The 11,452-nt window shown below is 39.8% G+C and overlaps 1 long non-coding RNA gene across 1 annotated transcript in view; it reads left to right on the top strand.

Moving 5' to 3' along the window:
* The first annotated feature begins 2,015 nt into the window (after positions 1 to 2,015).
* Positions 2,016 to 11,452, top strand: part of LOC104852521 — a 15,330-nt gene continuing 5,893 nt past the window's right edge. Inside the window, exons 1-2 of the long non-coding RNA XR_777510.3 lie at positions 2,016 to 2,142; positions 9,389 to 9,439. This is a non-coding gene — a long non-coding RNA (uncharacterized LOC104852521). The remainder of the gene's footprint in view (positions 2,143 to 9,388; positions 9,440 to 11,452) is intronic.

An 11,452-nucleotide genomic window follows, 5' to 3' on the forward strand; every position in this document is an offset into this window, starting at 1 on the left:
TTGTCTCAGCAAAGAAAAGTTACAAACACAGAAATTTGGTACCAGAAGTGGGGTTACTGCTGTGACATCACCTGGCCTTGTGGCTCAAGAGCCTTTGGAAATGATTTGTGGGAAGGGGAAGAGTTAGGAAAGATTTGGAGATGTTGGAAGTAGAGTTGGAACGCCTCAGGCTGCTCTGTATGGGAGAGGCTGGTCAGAGCTCAGAAAACCAGAAAGACAGTAAAGACTCTGCTCAGAAGGTTTCTGCTTGGAAAAAGGACTGCACTGGCTGTTGGACTCCAGATGATATGCATTATGGCTAGCAGAAAGTTTGTCTGCATTTTTCTCATGTCCAGAGACTTTGCCTGAGACTGAGATTAGGGGCAGTGGACTAATTAATCTTGCAGAAGAAATTTCAAAGCAGTCAAATATTGAGGTGGTGGCATGGCTACTGTTGGGAGTTTTTAGCAAGATATATGTGGAGAATCAAGAGCAAGAATCCCAGCAGAATGATTTAAAATATTTTGAGTTTGGCCAGAAATGAAGCTCCAGTAAAGTTTTGGCCTGCAAAGATGAAACAGAAGAAACCTTTATTGCTGAAAAGGAACTGGAGAATAGAAAAGATGGCCTGAGGGCATCACAAGAGGAAGCAGGATTCCACCCTCTGTAGCCTCCGAATTGCAAAAGTAAAAGACTTTGCTTTGAAGAGAGCCCAGAGCACCATGCTTCAGTGTGGCAGTGGCCCTGAGAGGGCAGTGTGTGAAGCTGTGAGTATGAAGCAGAAGGTACAGTAGAGACCCCAGAAGTCTGGAGAAGCCAGGACTATGGATCTTCTGAGGAAAACTACAAGGAGGAAGCAGACACAGCCCAAGAGAGAAGCCATGGCAGCTGCAACCACCAGAAGTGTTGCAGGAACAGAGCCACCCAAGCCCTTTGGAGTTCTCAATTTGCCACAGATTGCCTGGGATGCTGAAAGTGGAACTGTGGGATTTAATGTTTGCCCTACTGGATTTTGGACTTGCTTTGATACTATTCCTTTGTATCCCCCTACTTGTAACTTTTGGAATAGAAATGTCTATCTTGTGTCATTGAATGTTGGAAGTGTTTAACTTTTTCTTTTTTTTTTTCATTTGTAAGGTGATTGCAGCTAAGAATTTACCTTAAATCTTAGAGGAAACTTTGGACTTGGAATATCCAGCAATGCTGAAACAGTTAGGACTTTGGCAACTTCTAGAGATGGACTAAATGCTTTTGCATGAAGGAATGTTCATTAGTCTTTGGGGGTCCAGGCATGGAAAGTTATGGCTTGTCTTTAGATGTCCCTCCCCCAAAGCCTTATACAAATGAAGTAGGGCTATTTTGTGTCCCTTTTTTTGGGGGGTACTGGGGATTGAACTCAGGTCTTTGCACTTGCAAGGCAGGTGGCAGCACCACTGAGCTAAATCCCCCACCCAAAGGCAGGGCTATTTTGGAGGTAGCTAAATCTAGGGTGTAAGATTGGTTCATGGTGGGGCTAGGCCCAAGGGCACTGGGATTAAGGGCATGAGTGCTAACTTCCCTAAGCAGTCTGAATAGTATAAAAGGGGCAGAAAGATGTTCTTAAGCTCTCTTGTTACTTTTACACTGTTAGCCTTCTACCACTCTGTCTTGGAGCCAGCTGGTTATGGACTGAAACCTCTATGAATTGTAAGCCAAAAATACCTCTCCCCCTTTAACTTTGGGTGTCAGGGATTTTGTCTCAGCAATGAGAGCAAAATAACTAACACAGTTTCCTTACCTCTTATACAGTGTACATGATGGAGCAGAGGCAGGAATATTGCCGTGAACACCCCTAGTCCTATGCCATAAGTCTCTATTTCCTAGATCCTCTTGTTAGTAGATGTGACTGTATGACTAAGTTTGGGCCAATAGATGTCAAAATAAATTTGATGTGTACAACCAAGCTGCTAATCTTAGATTTCTTCTCCTTTTCTGCTTTAGTCTATTTCGTGTTCCTATAACTGAATAATAGAGACAGTAATGTGTAAAGTAAAGAAATTTCTTTATTTATTATAGTTCTGGATGCTGGAAAGTCCAAGATCTATGGGCTGCATCTGATCAGGACCTTCTTGATGGAAGAAACTCTGCAGAGTTCCATGGAAGTGCAGAAAAGCACATGGCAAGGTACAGCAAGTATGCTAGCTTAGTCTCTGCTCCGTGTGTGTGTGTGTGTGTGTGTGTGTGTGTGCTAGGAATCAAACTCAGGACCTTGCATTTTCAAATCAGGTGGTAAAACCATTTAACTAAATCCCCAGCCTTCTGTTGCTCTTCTTATAAAGCCACTAATTGCGTCACAGAGGTCTGTCTCTCACAACCTCATCTAATCCTAATTACCTACAAAGGCCCCACCTCCAAATACATTAACATGATTTGGGGGTTTAAGTTTGCAGCACATGTATTCTTGCTCTATCTTTTTGTTATTTTGTTTTGTTTGTTTTGGTTTTTGCTTGTTTGTTTGTTCCAGGGATCAAACTCTGGTCCTTGTGCTTTGTGAAGCAGGTGGCAGAACCACTGAGCTAAATCCTCAGTCCTATTTGCTCTTGATTCACAATGTAGAGATTGCTAAAAGCCCCAAGTAGTACCTAAGCCACAGCCTAAGTGTTTGGCTGCCTTGAAATTTCCTCCTTGTAATCTACCACCCTTAATCTCAGTCTCCCACAAAGACATGGACAGATTTTCTGCCACTGCCTACTACATACAGCCTGGAATCCAACTACCAATGGGGCCCTTATTCCCAACTACAACCTCCTGAGACTGGTCTTCTCCAGCTGCATTACTGTCAACACTCCGGCCTTCTGAACTCTGACCTCAATCTCCCATCAAGCTTGACTTTCAGCTTTCTAAGGATGCTTCTCTAGCCAGCATTTCCAAATTGCCCCAAACTCTTCTCACAAGCCCATTTCCAAAGCTCTGAACCACAGGGTCAGGTAATGTCATAGCAACACAGACAATTATGTGAAAAAAAATTATATCTTTTTAAATACTGTATTTTGGTCTCTGTCACCAGTTAGGCTTCACCCAAACTATTGTAGCAAATATAACTCAGTGTTGTAGCTCTAGGTGGTATAACAGTCAGGCCGAGAAGAATCAAGCACACACCCTGGAAGTTGGAGGCAGGTTTATTTCACTAGCAGACTGATCAGGGACATCTCCACAAAGCTATTAGTCCCATCTGGCTGGTGAACAGGGTTCATATAGATTTTGGAAAAGGAGGGTGAAGATACAGTGGCAAGATACTCAACATAAGTTCATTGGTTGAGGTAAATACATGTAGCTTATACAACTGGATAGAAAGGTACACTAGGATTCACCTTATTTATGTATGGTGGGAAGCAGGGTCTCAGCAACTCTGAGAACAAAAGACAATGGAGGAAAACATGTCCAGGCAAATCCAAGTGAGACCCAAACGTGTTTTAGGTGCAGGAGGGGTCAAAGTTAGGAGGAGCCTTTTGTTTGCTACCTGGTTAGCTGCAGCACAAGCTTCTTCTGGTCAGAAATCATTTCCCTGTCCAAAACTAATGTTCTTCTTCAGTGCTAAAATAGAAAGAAACAAAGAGAAAAGAAGTTATCATGTAATTTCCTCCAGAAGAAAAGAAGGAAAGGAAAAGTTGCCTCAGGGTTGTCTAATTCACCAGCATATTGGTGTTATTCCATATTCTTTCCATGTTTCTACTCTGCCTGTAGGGAAAAGTGGCTTCTAGAGAGGAAAAAAATAGACTTTACTAAAAATTAGTAGAGAATCTTACTGAAAGAAGCTTCTGCCTCTACAGGTAGACTCTATAATTAGAGCAATTAGAAAGACAAAGGAGAGAGAAACTAGACTGAAAGAGACACCAGGTTAACACAATTGCCATAAGAATTTATTAGAAAGAGTTAACAAAGCACAGAAGAAGCCAGAGATGTAAAAGACCAGGGAAAGCAGCTCCCTCATCCACCCCTGACAAAATGTAAAGGAGAAAATGGGCAACCACCTAAGGACTCTTATTTAATATGTAGCACACACTTCTACACATATACACATGTATATATATTCTCACTGTAACATCACTATATTATTGTAGCAGATATACGTATCCCTTTCACTTAATCATTAACTCTAAGCTACCTTTCTATAAGGTGCATGCAAACACACACACACACACACACACACACTCACACCCATCACAAAGGGACAGGAAGTGATAATGGGGAAGAGATGTAACTCTCAAACCTGCTAGATATCTGAATTGTGATTTCTCTAAAATCAAAGAATGAATTCTAAGAACAATGGAGGTTAAGAGTAGGAAAAATTTATCAAGGGAAAGGGAAAGAAAGCTTCTATTTAAGAGGGGAAAAGGGGGCCTGGAAAGTGGGTTGCCAGCTCACCCCACTTTTCAGATGTTTTATACAGCAAAGCTATGTGGAGAGGTGGGTACAAACTGGGACAAAACTGTAAGACCCAATGGAAAATTATGAGGTGGGGCAAAACCATGACCAACCAATAAGATTACAAGTAGAGTCACTCAGAAAATATGGTTAAATGGGGGTCAAATGGGGGAACAAGTCACATAGCAAGGATTTTTAGTAAGGGTGGGGGTCAGGGATATTTCCTGGAAAGGCTGGGCTAAGACCTTGGCCCCCTACCCAGGTGATTGATACCTGTTTAGAATATCAATCACTGCTATTCATCCCCAGGGGAAACACAAGGTTGTTATAGTAGTTTCTCTCTCCTTTTACAATTCCAGCCTTCAGTGAAAGCATTGTCCTCCAGGTTGTCTCCTTCCTTTGTTGGTTACTTCAGGGAAGCCCTGTCTAACTGCCTACAGGATATCTAATTAACTTACCTATCTACCGTAGAAGGTATCAAACAGCCAGAAAGAATACAGAGGTGCCCGGGTAAGGATCAAAGATAGCCAGAGAGCCAGTCAGATGGTGGCAACTTCCAGGTGGCCACATAAGGGATGGGAAAAATCTCTAATCCTAAATAAAAGGAACCAGGGACAAGAGCTTGGAGGTGTTCTTTCAGGGGCCCCATACTCTTCCAAAGTAGCTATCTTCTCTTTTTCTGCCCTTTTCCAAATAAACTGTCTTCCTTTATTTTAAATTATGGTTCTTTAATTCATTACTGTGCCAAGAGTTTACAATCCCAGTAGCTGGGTGTTCCAAATGAGGAGCCGTGCACACATTGCACTCTGGCTACAACATGACAGTCTCATGAGATATGATAAGAACCATTCCAGATATTTGTTTCCAGGTATTTCTTTTCCTATCAAAGCAGATTTTTATTTTTTTAAAAAACTAATAGCAGCCATTCTCTCAATATTCTGGGGAACATGATTAAATGGAGGGAATCACTGATCAGAAGAAATGGAATTTCAGCAAATTAGCTTTGACTAAATTAACTGTTTAAATGGGTAACAAACAGATGGATAATGATCAAAACTTGAGATCTGCACACAAGGTAAGAGAGAGGAACGATGCTTGTAGGCAGCAAGTAGTGATAGCTATACCCAGGAACCAGATTTATAAATACAGAAGCCACATTTTGATAGGGTAGGGGGATAATTCATACTTGACTTATGGGCAGCAAAGGTAGAAAGATTACCACCACGGTGCCTTGCTGAACAATGGTACTGCTTGTCCCAACAAGGGTTCAAATAAACCTGAAAGGTGAGAAAATTAATGGAGATAATGATTTTCCAAAGCTCCGATGAACATCTTGGCCTCACAAAAAGTGCTTCTCTTACCTCCACTCCACAAGAAAATTCTTCCAGATAACTTTCCAACCGAAGTTGTTACTATGCGAACTGAGGTTGAGGTTCTACAAATGGTGAAAAATGAAGTTACAAACCAAAGAAGGAAATTGAGAGTTTTATTGCAAATAATAAGAGAAAGCTCATAAAATAAGTCTATTGTGAGGGTATTCTGAGCAGAAATTCTAATCAGATCCTGATCTTGTAGCTACCACCAGTATGGGAAGGGGCTGGAATTCAAAAGATTTAAAACTTCAAAAAATTTAAAATTTATCTGATATATCTCTTCTTCCCAGATCTCAAGGTAGGGAAAGGCTGTTAAAATCTAACTGAACACATTCTGGATAAGAGTCTCCTTCCTGGAGGGAAGAGTCCTTTCTCTATTCACACCCCAAGGATTTTATCCTTTGCTCTTGTGATTACTATTGCATCTCTAAATTTGGTTTAGCTCCTTGAAGTAGTTCTTAATCTGGGTGGGCTATTTTATTTTCTTTTACATTTCTAAGCTTAACTGGCTGGTTGCTTCACTAGCAGCTTAACTCTTCCATCCAACCTTATCACAGCCTGCTCTAACTGCCTACTTATAATAACTAAACAAAACTACTATGCTTTTAACTCATGTGCTTCTGACCTATTTTCTTCTTCCTCAAGTTTTTTCTTACTGTGTATCTCTTCAGCATGATGGTTAAGGTAGGGAAAGAAGAATCAGGATCACCGAACAAATGCTTGAGGAAACATTCCTATCTCCATTTGAGAGATTTGGGGGCCAGAGTCCCATTTGATTTCAAATCCCGGCCCCACTGCCTCTAGCTGAGCAATCTGGAGTAAATTCTTCTATGTGTCTGTTTTCTCTAGCTCAGCAGAGCAAAGCTTCCTTCATGAGATTGTTGAGAAGATGAAATGAAAGAACATATGTAAAGGCACAGCATAGTGCCTGGTATATAACAAGCACTTAATAAAATCTCAGTTCCTGAGGCATTTCCCTTGGATTTTTTTAGTATTTGTGGTTTCCTACATTTTTTTCTTGTTAAAAGCAGAATTCTTAGGGCTGTATTATCTGATCTCATCTCTTTGGGGACAGGGAGAGCTTACCTTTCTGTTGGATGGTTAATGATTGTGCCCTTTTCTCTGTTTGTGAGGTTAAAATGGTCTCCCTCACCAGAGATTTTGCTTTGATGTAATCTTTGTCTGTTTTTCTTATCTTTCACATTCCTAAAGGAAGTTTTTAAGGCTCTAGATTAGCATGTATTGTTACATTTAGTATAATATTATAAAATAATTTTCTATGAAAATCCTTCAGTAGGAGAATAAATTCTGAAAAGAATGTGTCAGTAAGTGGAAAATGAATATTTAATTTGCAAAGGAATCCTTTGTGTACATTCCAGAATTGCAAGATTGAGTGGAGACAGAAAGTACTGACTGTAGTTGTTAGATTTATTATTTTAATTTTGAAAGGAAGCTCAAAGAGCCTTAACCAAAGATATTCAAAAGCTCTTAAAAGTTTTTTTCCCTCCTAACTTTTTTTTTTTAATATCAGTGATCAAACTCAGGGCCTCACCTTGCCAGGCAGCTGCTGTACTGCTGAGCTACATCCCTGACCCTGCTCCTAACATTTTGAAGAGTACAAATACATGCTATAGTGACTCTCCTAACATTTTGAAGAGTACAAATACATGCTATAGTGACTTGATTGTTGAAAGCAAAGACAGCTTTGGAAGATCTCAATGATTACAATAAATAATATAGCACAGAAAAGATGTTGCACATACTCTGACTTAATGGGAATCATTCCTGGAATGCAAGAACAGATCAACATACACCAAAAATGAGTCAGTGGAATCTATTTTAACTGAATGAAGAGGGAAAACTACATGTTCATCTCAATTGATGCATAAAAAACATTTTACAAAATGCAAGAGTCTCTCATGGCAAAAGCACTCCGTGAACTATAATTAGAAGGAAACTAACTCAACAAAATAAAAGCTATATAGGAAAACACCACAGTGCACATTATACTCAATGTTAAAAGACTGAAAACTTTTCCCATTATATGAGGAATCAGACATGGATGCCTGCTTTCATCACTTTTATTCAGCATAGTATTAGAAGTTCTAGTCAGTGAATTAGGCAAGAAAAATAAATAAAATGTAAACAAAGTAAAAAAGGAATAAGTAAATTTATGTGTTTATACATTTTATAAACTTATACATAGAAGCTACTCATTCCATACATACACATCCAAAAAAAAAACCTACCAGAACTAATAATGAATTCAATGAAGTAGTAGGATACAACGTCAGTATATAAAAATCAGTTGCAACTCTATATACTAATGATCTAAAAGGAGAGTAAAGAAAAAAGTTCTAGGAAGGCTTGGACTCATGTCCCCTGTGGAACACTCAGACCTGCAGGCTGGTCCCTGACCAGCTCCACAACTGTGGATTCCACACTTTGCTCAGCCACCACCAACTTGGAGTGGTTCTGTGTTGTTTGCCCTGTACATGAGACAGCAGAAATGCTGTCAATGGACCTGATCTTGGACAAGGCAAAAGTCTGGGACAGGAGATTCAACATGTCTGACTACAGGAGGAATCATCATAGAAACTGAGGAAAGATCCACTGAGAGGGAATAATCTGGAAGATCTGACATGGCTGAGTTATGTTGGAGAGACTCAGAGAACATCAGCAAGAAACAGAGAGAAGTATCTATCACAAAAGGAAGTAAGCATGAGAAGGATTAACCAAACACAAAGAGGTGACTGAATTCTGAATTGTAAATTCAGTCTGAATTCTGCTTTGAAACTCCAACCCAAATATCACTATTTGGAGACAACTGTAAAACACTCCACAAGGCAAAAAGAACCTCATGGGGACTGAAAGAATCAGCTGCAGTTGGAACTTGCAAGGAAAATGTGGGATACTGCTCCCAGAGTGGCCTTCCACAGAAAAGAGCTGGCAGGGATGCAATTGCAGGGATGTACTCAGCACTCAAACCCCTTGGCTCCAGCATGCTCCACACTGTCAAGTTCCCAGAGTGGATGAGGGAAGGACAGCCATGGGAGACAGCTGGTGATTACAGAGCAGGCTAGAGGGAGGCCTGCTGAGGGGCTGGAGCTGATGAACATGGACCCAGTTCATGTGGTTGGAGGCCAGGTTCAACCTGAGTTACATAGAATTGAAAGGTCACATTGGTGCCCTGTCCCCAAAGTATGTGGGTGTCTGCATCCAGCATTCTGAGGATGGACTGCCACCTTAGACTCAAGAGGGAACCTGCTGTCACAAGCCTTCAGGGCTGCTTGAAACCTCACAGGCCTAGCCTTCTTTGGTCCAGAAGAAAAGTTTAAGAAGTTTCTCTGTAAAGCCATGTGTATCATTGATTAATTGCCTCCTTGCTAAATGAAAGTAACACAATTGCTTGGTTGAATAGAGCACATTTCAGCCCTGAGATGTTTGAGGTGAGGAGCACAATTTTCATTAAGCATTTCCTTGATGATTTTTCAACTCTGTGTATTACGTTTTGGGGAAATGAAGTGTGTCCAGGTTTTCTGGAGATTGGTCCACATCCCTGAGATTTCGGTGGAAATGTACCCCCTTGTACCGTCTTTTCAAGTCCTCTTCTCTTCTCCTCTTGTCACTAGGGACTCTTCCCTGGTTATCAAGTTTGTGATTCATCACAGGAAGTACAGCAGGTAAGTGATCATGCTGCAAGTCCAGCAGGTGATTGTGCTACAAGTTTTTCCTGGGCCTCTGGCAAAGGAAGTGATCAGTGAAGACCATTCTTACCTTAGGATGTACAGGGCTGGTTTGTTTTCAGTATCTGCTCTCCACTGTTATCCAAGTACTTTGCCAATGTACTAATCTCTTTGGATAAAAAATTCACTAGTGTTATTAAATATTCATTTTCTTTGGCAGAAAAATACAGTACCACATCTGGTATATTTAAAATATACCATTCCTTAACTCTCCCTCATTTTCTTTTTTGCCCATGGCCTGTTCAGTCCCTTTAGCAAGAGAAAGTACAGCAATTATATAAACATATGGATAATGTATAGCACACTGTTGAATGAATAGTGTGAAGAAATTGCAGGGAAATCTTTAAATTCTTAGAATCAAACAAAAAATCAAAACAAAACAAACAGAACCAGTGGGATACAGCAAAAGTAGTACAAAGAGAGAATTTTTATTTATTTATTTATTTATTTTGTACCAGGGATCAAACTCAGGTCTTTCCTCTTGAGAGGCAGGCAGTGGCACCACTGAGCTGAATCCCCAACCCTAAAAGGGAATTTTATAGTAACAAGTGCTTACATGTTTTTTTAAAAAGCCAGAGAAATCTCAAATAAATAACCTATGATATATCGCAAGATCTTACAAAAAGAAGAACAAATCAATCCCAAAATCAGAAGAAGGAAAAGAAATAAAGTAGAAATGATGCTATCTGCTCACAAGCGCAAGGACCCAAGTTCAATCCCCAGTACCAAAAAATAAAAATAAAAGAAAGAAAAAGACAAAAGTAGAAATAAAGTAGGAGGAAATAAAGTAGAAGTAGAAGGAAAGAAATAAAGATCCAAGCAGTAGTAGAAAATGACAGAACAATACAAAAGATCAATAAAACAAAGAGTTTGTTCTTTGAAAGATAAAGTTGACAAATTTTTAGCTAAGCTAACCATAAGAGAGACAAGCATGGTGGTGCACACCAGTAATCCCAGAATTCAGGAAGGGTGAGACAGAGAGATTGTAAATTTGAGCCCAGCTTTGGCTACTTGGTGAATTTACAAGATCCTGTCTCAAAATTTAAAAAAGCACTGGAGATGTAGCTCCTTCTGAAGGTCCTGAGTTCACTACCCAGTACCACAAAAAAAAAAAAAAAAGAAAAGAAAAGGCCCAAATAAATAAAATTAGAGGTGAAAAATGAGACCTTACAAAAGATATCACTGAAAGTCAAATGATCATTAGGAAATATTTTTAAAGCTATATGCCAATAAATTGGAACACCTAAAAGAAATGGACAAATTTCAAACATGTATGACCTACCAAAGTAGAGCACAGAAGATAGTAATAAAAAGTTTTCCAACAAAGAAAAGCCCAGACCCAGATGGATTCATGGGTGAATTTTACCAAACTTTTAAAGAGAAATGAACACTAATGCTCTTCAAACTAGATTTCCATAAAAATAGAAGTGGAAGGAACACTTCCAAAATCATTCTAACCCCCAAAATTGCAAATCTAGTGGGAGGGTGAGGTAAGGGAGTGATGAAGGGTGAAAATTATCAAAGTTATGTGCATGTACAGATCTGCCAGAATGAAACCCAATTTTTGTAAATGCTGGCAAGAATGTGGAGAAAAAGAATACACTGCTGGTGGGAAATTAATACAGCCACTGTGCTAAACAGTATAGAGGTTTCTCAGAAAACTAAAAGTGTAACTACCATGTGATCTAGCTGTGCCATTCCTGTATATACAAAGAAAGTTAAATCAGCATACAAATGAGATACCTGCATGACGTTTACCATGGCATTATTCATAATAGCTAAGATATGGAATCAGCCTAGGTCCCATCAACAGACAAGTGGATATATATCTATGTTTAAAAATACAGGGCCAGGGATTTAGCTCAGCAGTTTGGTGGCCTGCTTCGCAAGCGCGAGGACCCGAGTTCGATCCCCGGTACAAAAAAAAAACAAAACATATATAACTGGATA

Source organism: Fukomys damarensis, unplaced genomic scaffold (genome assembly GCF_012274545.1).
Source record: "Fukomys damarensis isolate Sample0158 unplaced genomic scaffold, DMR_v1.0_HiC HiC_scaffold_23, whole genome shotgun sequence".
Classification (NCBI taxonomy): Eukaryota; Metazoa; Chordata; class Mammalia; order Rodentia; family Bathyergidae; genus Fukomys; species Fukomys damarensis.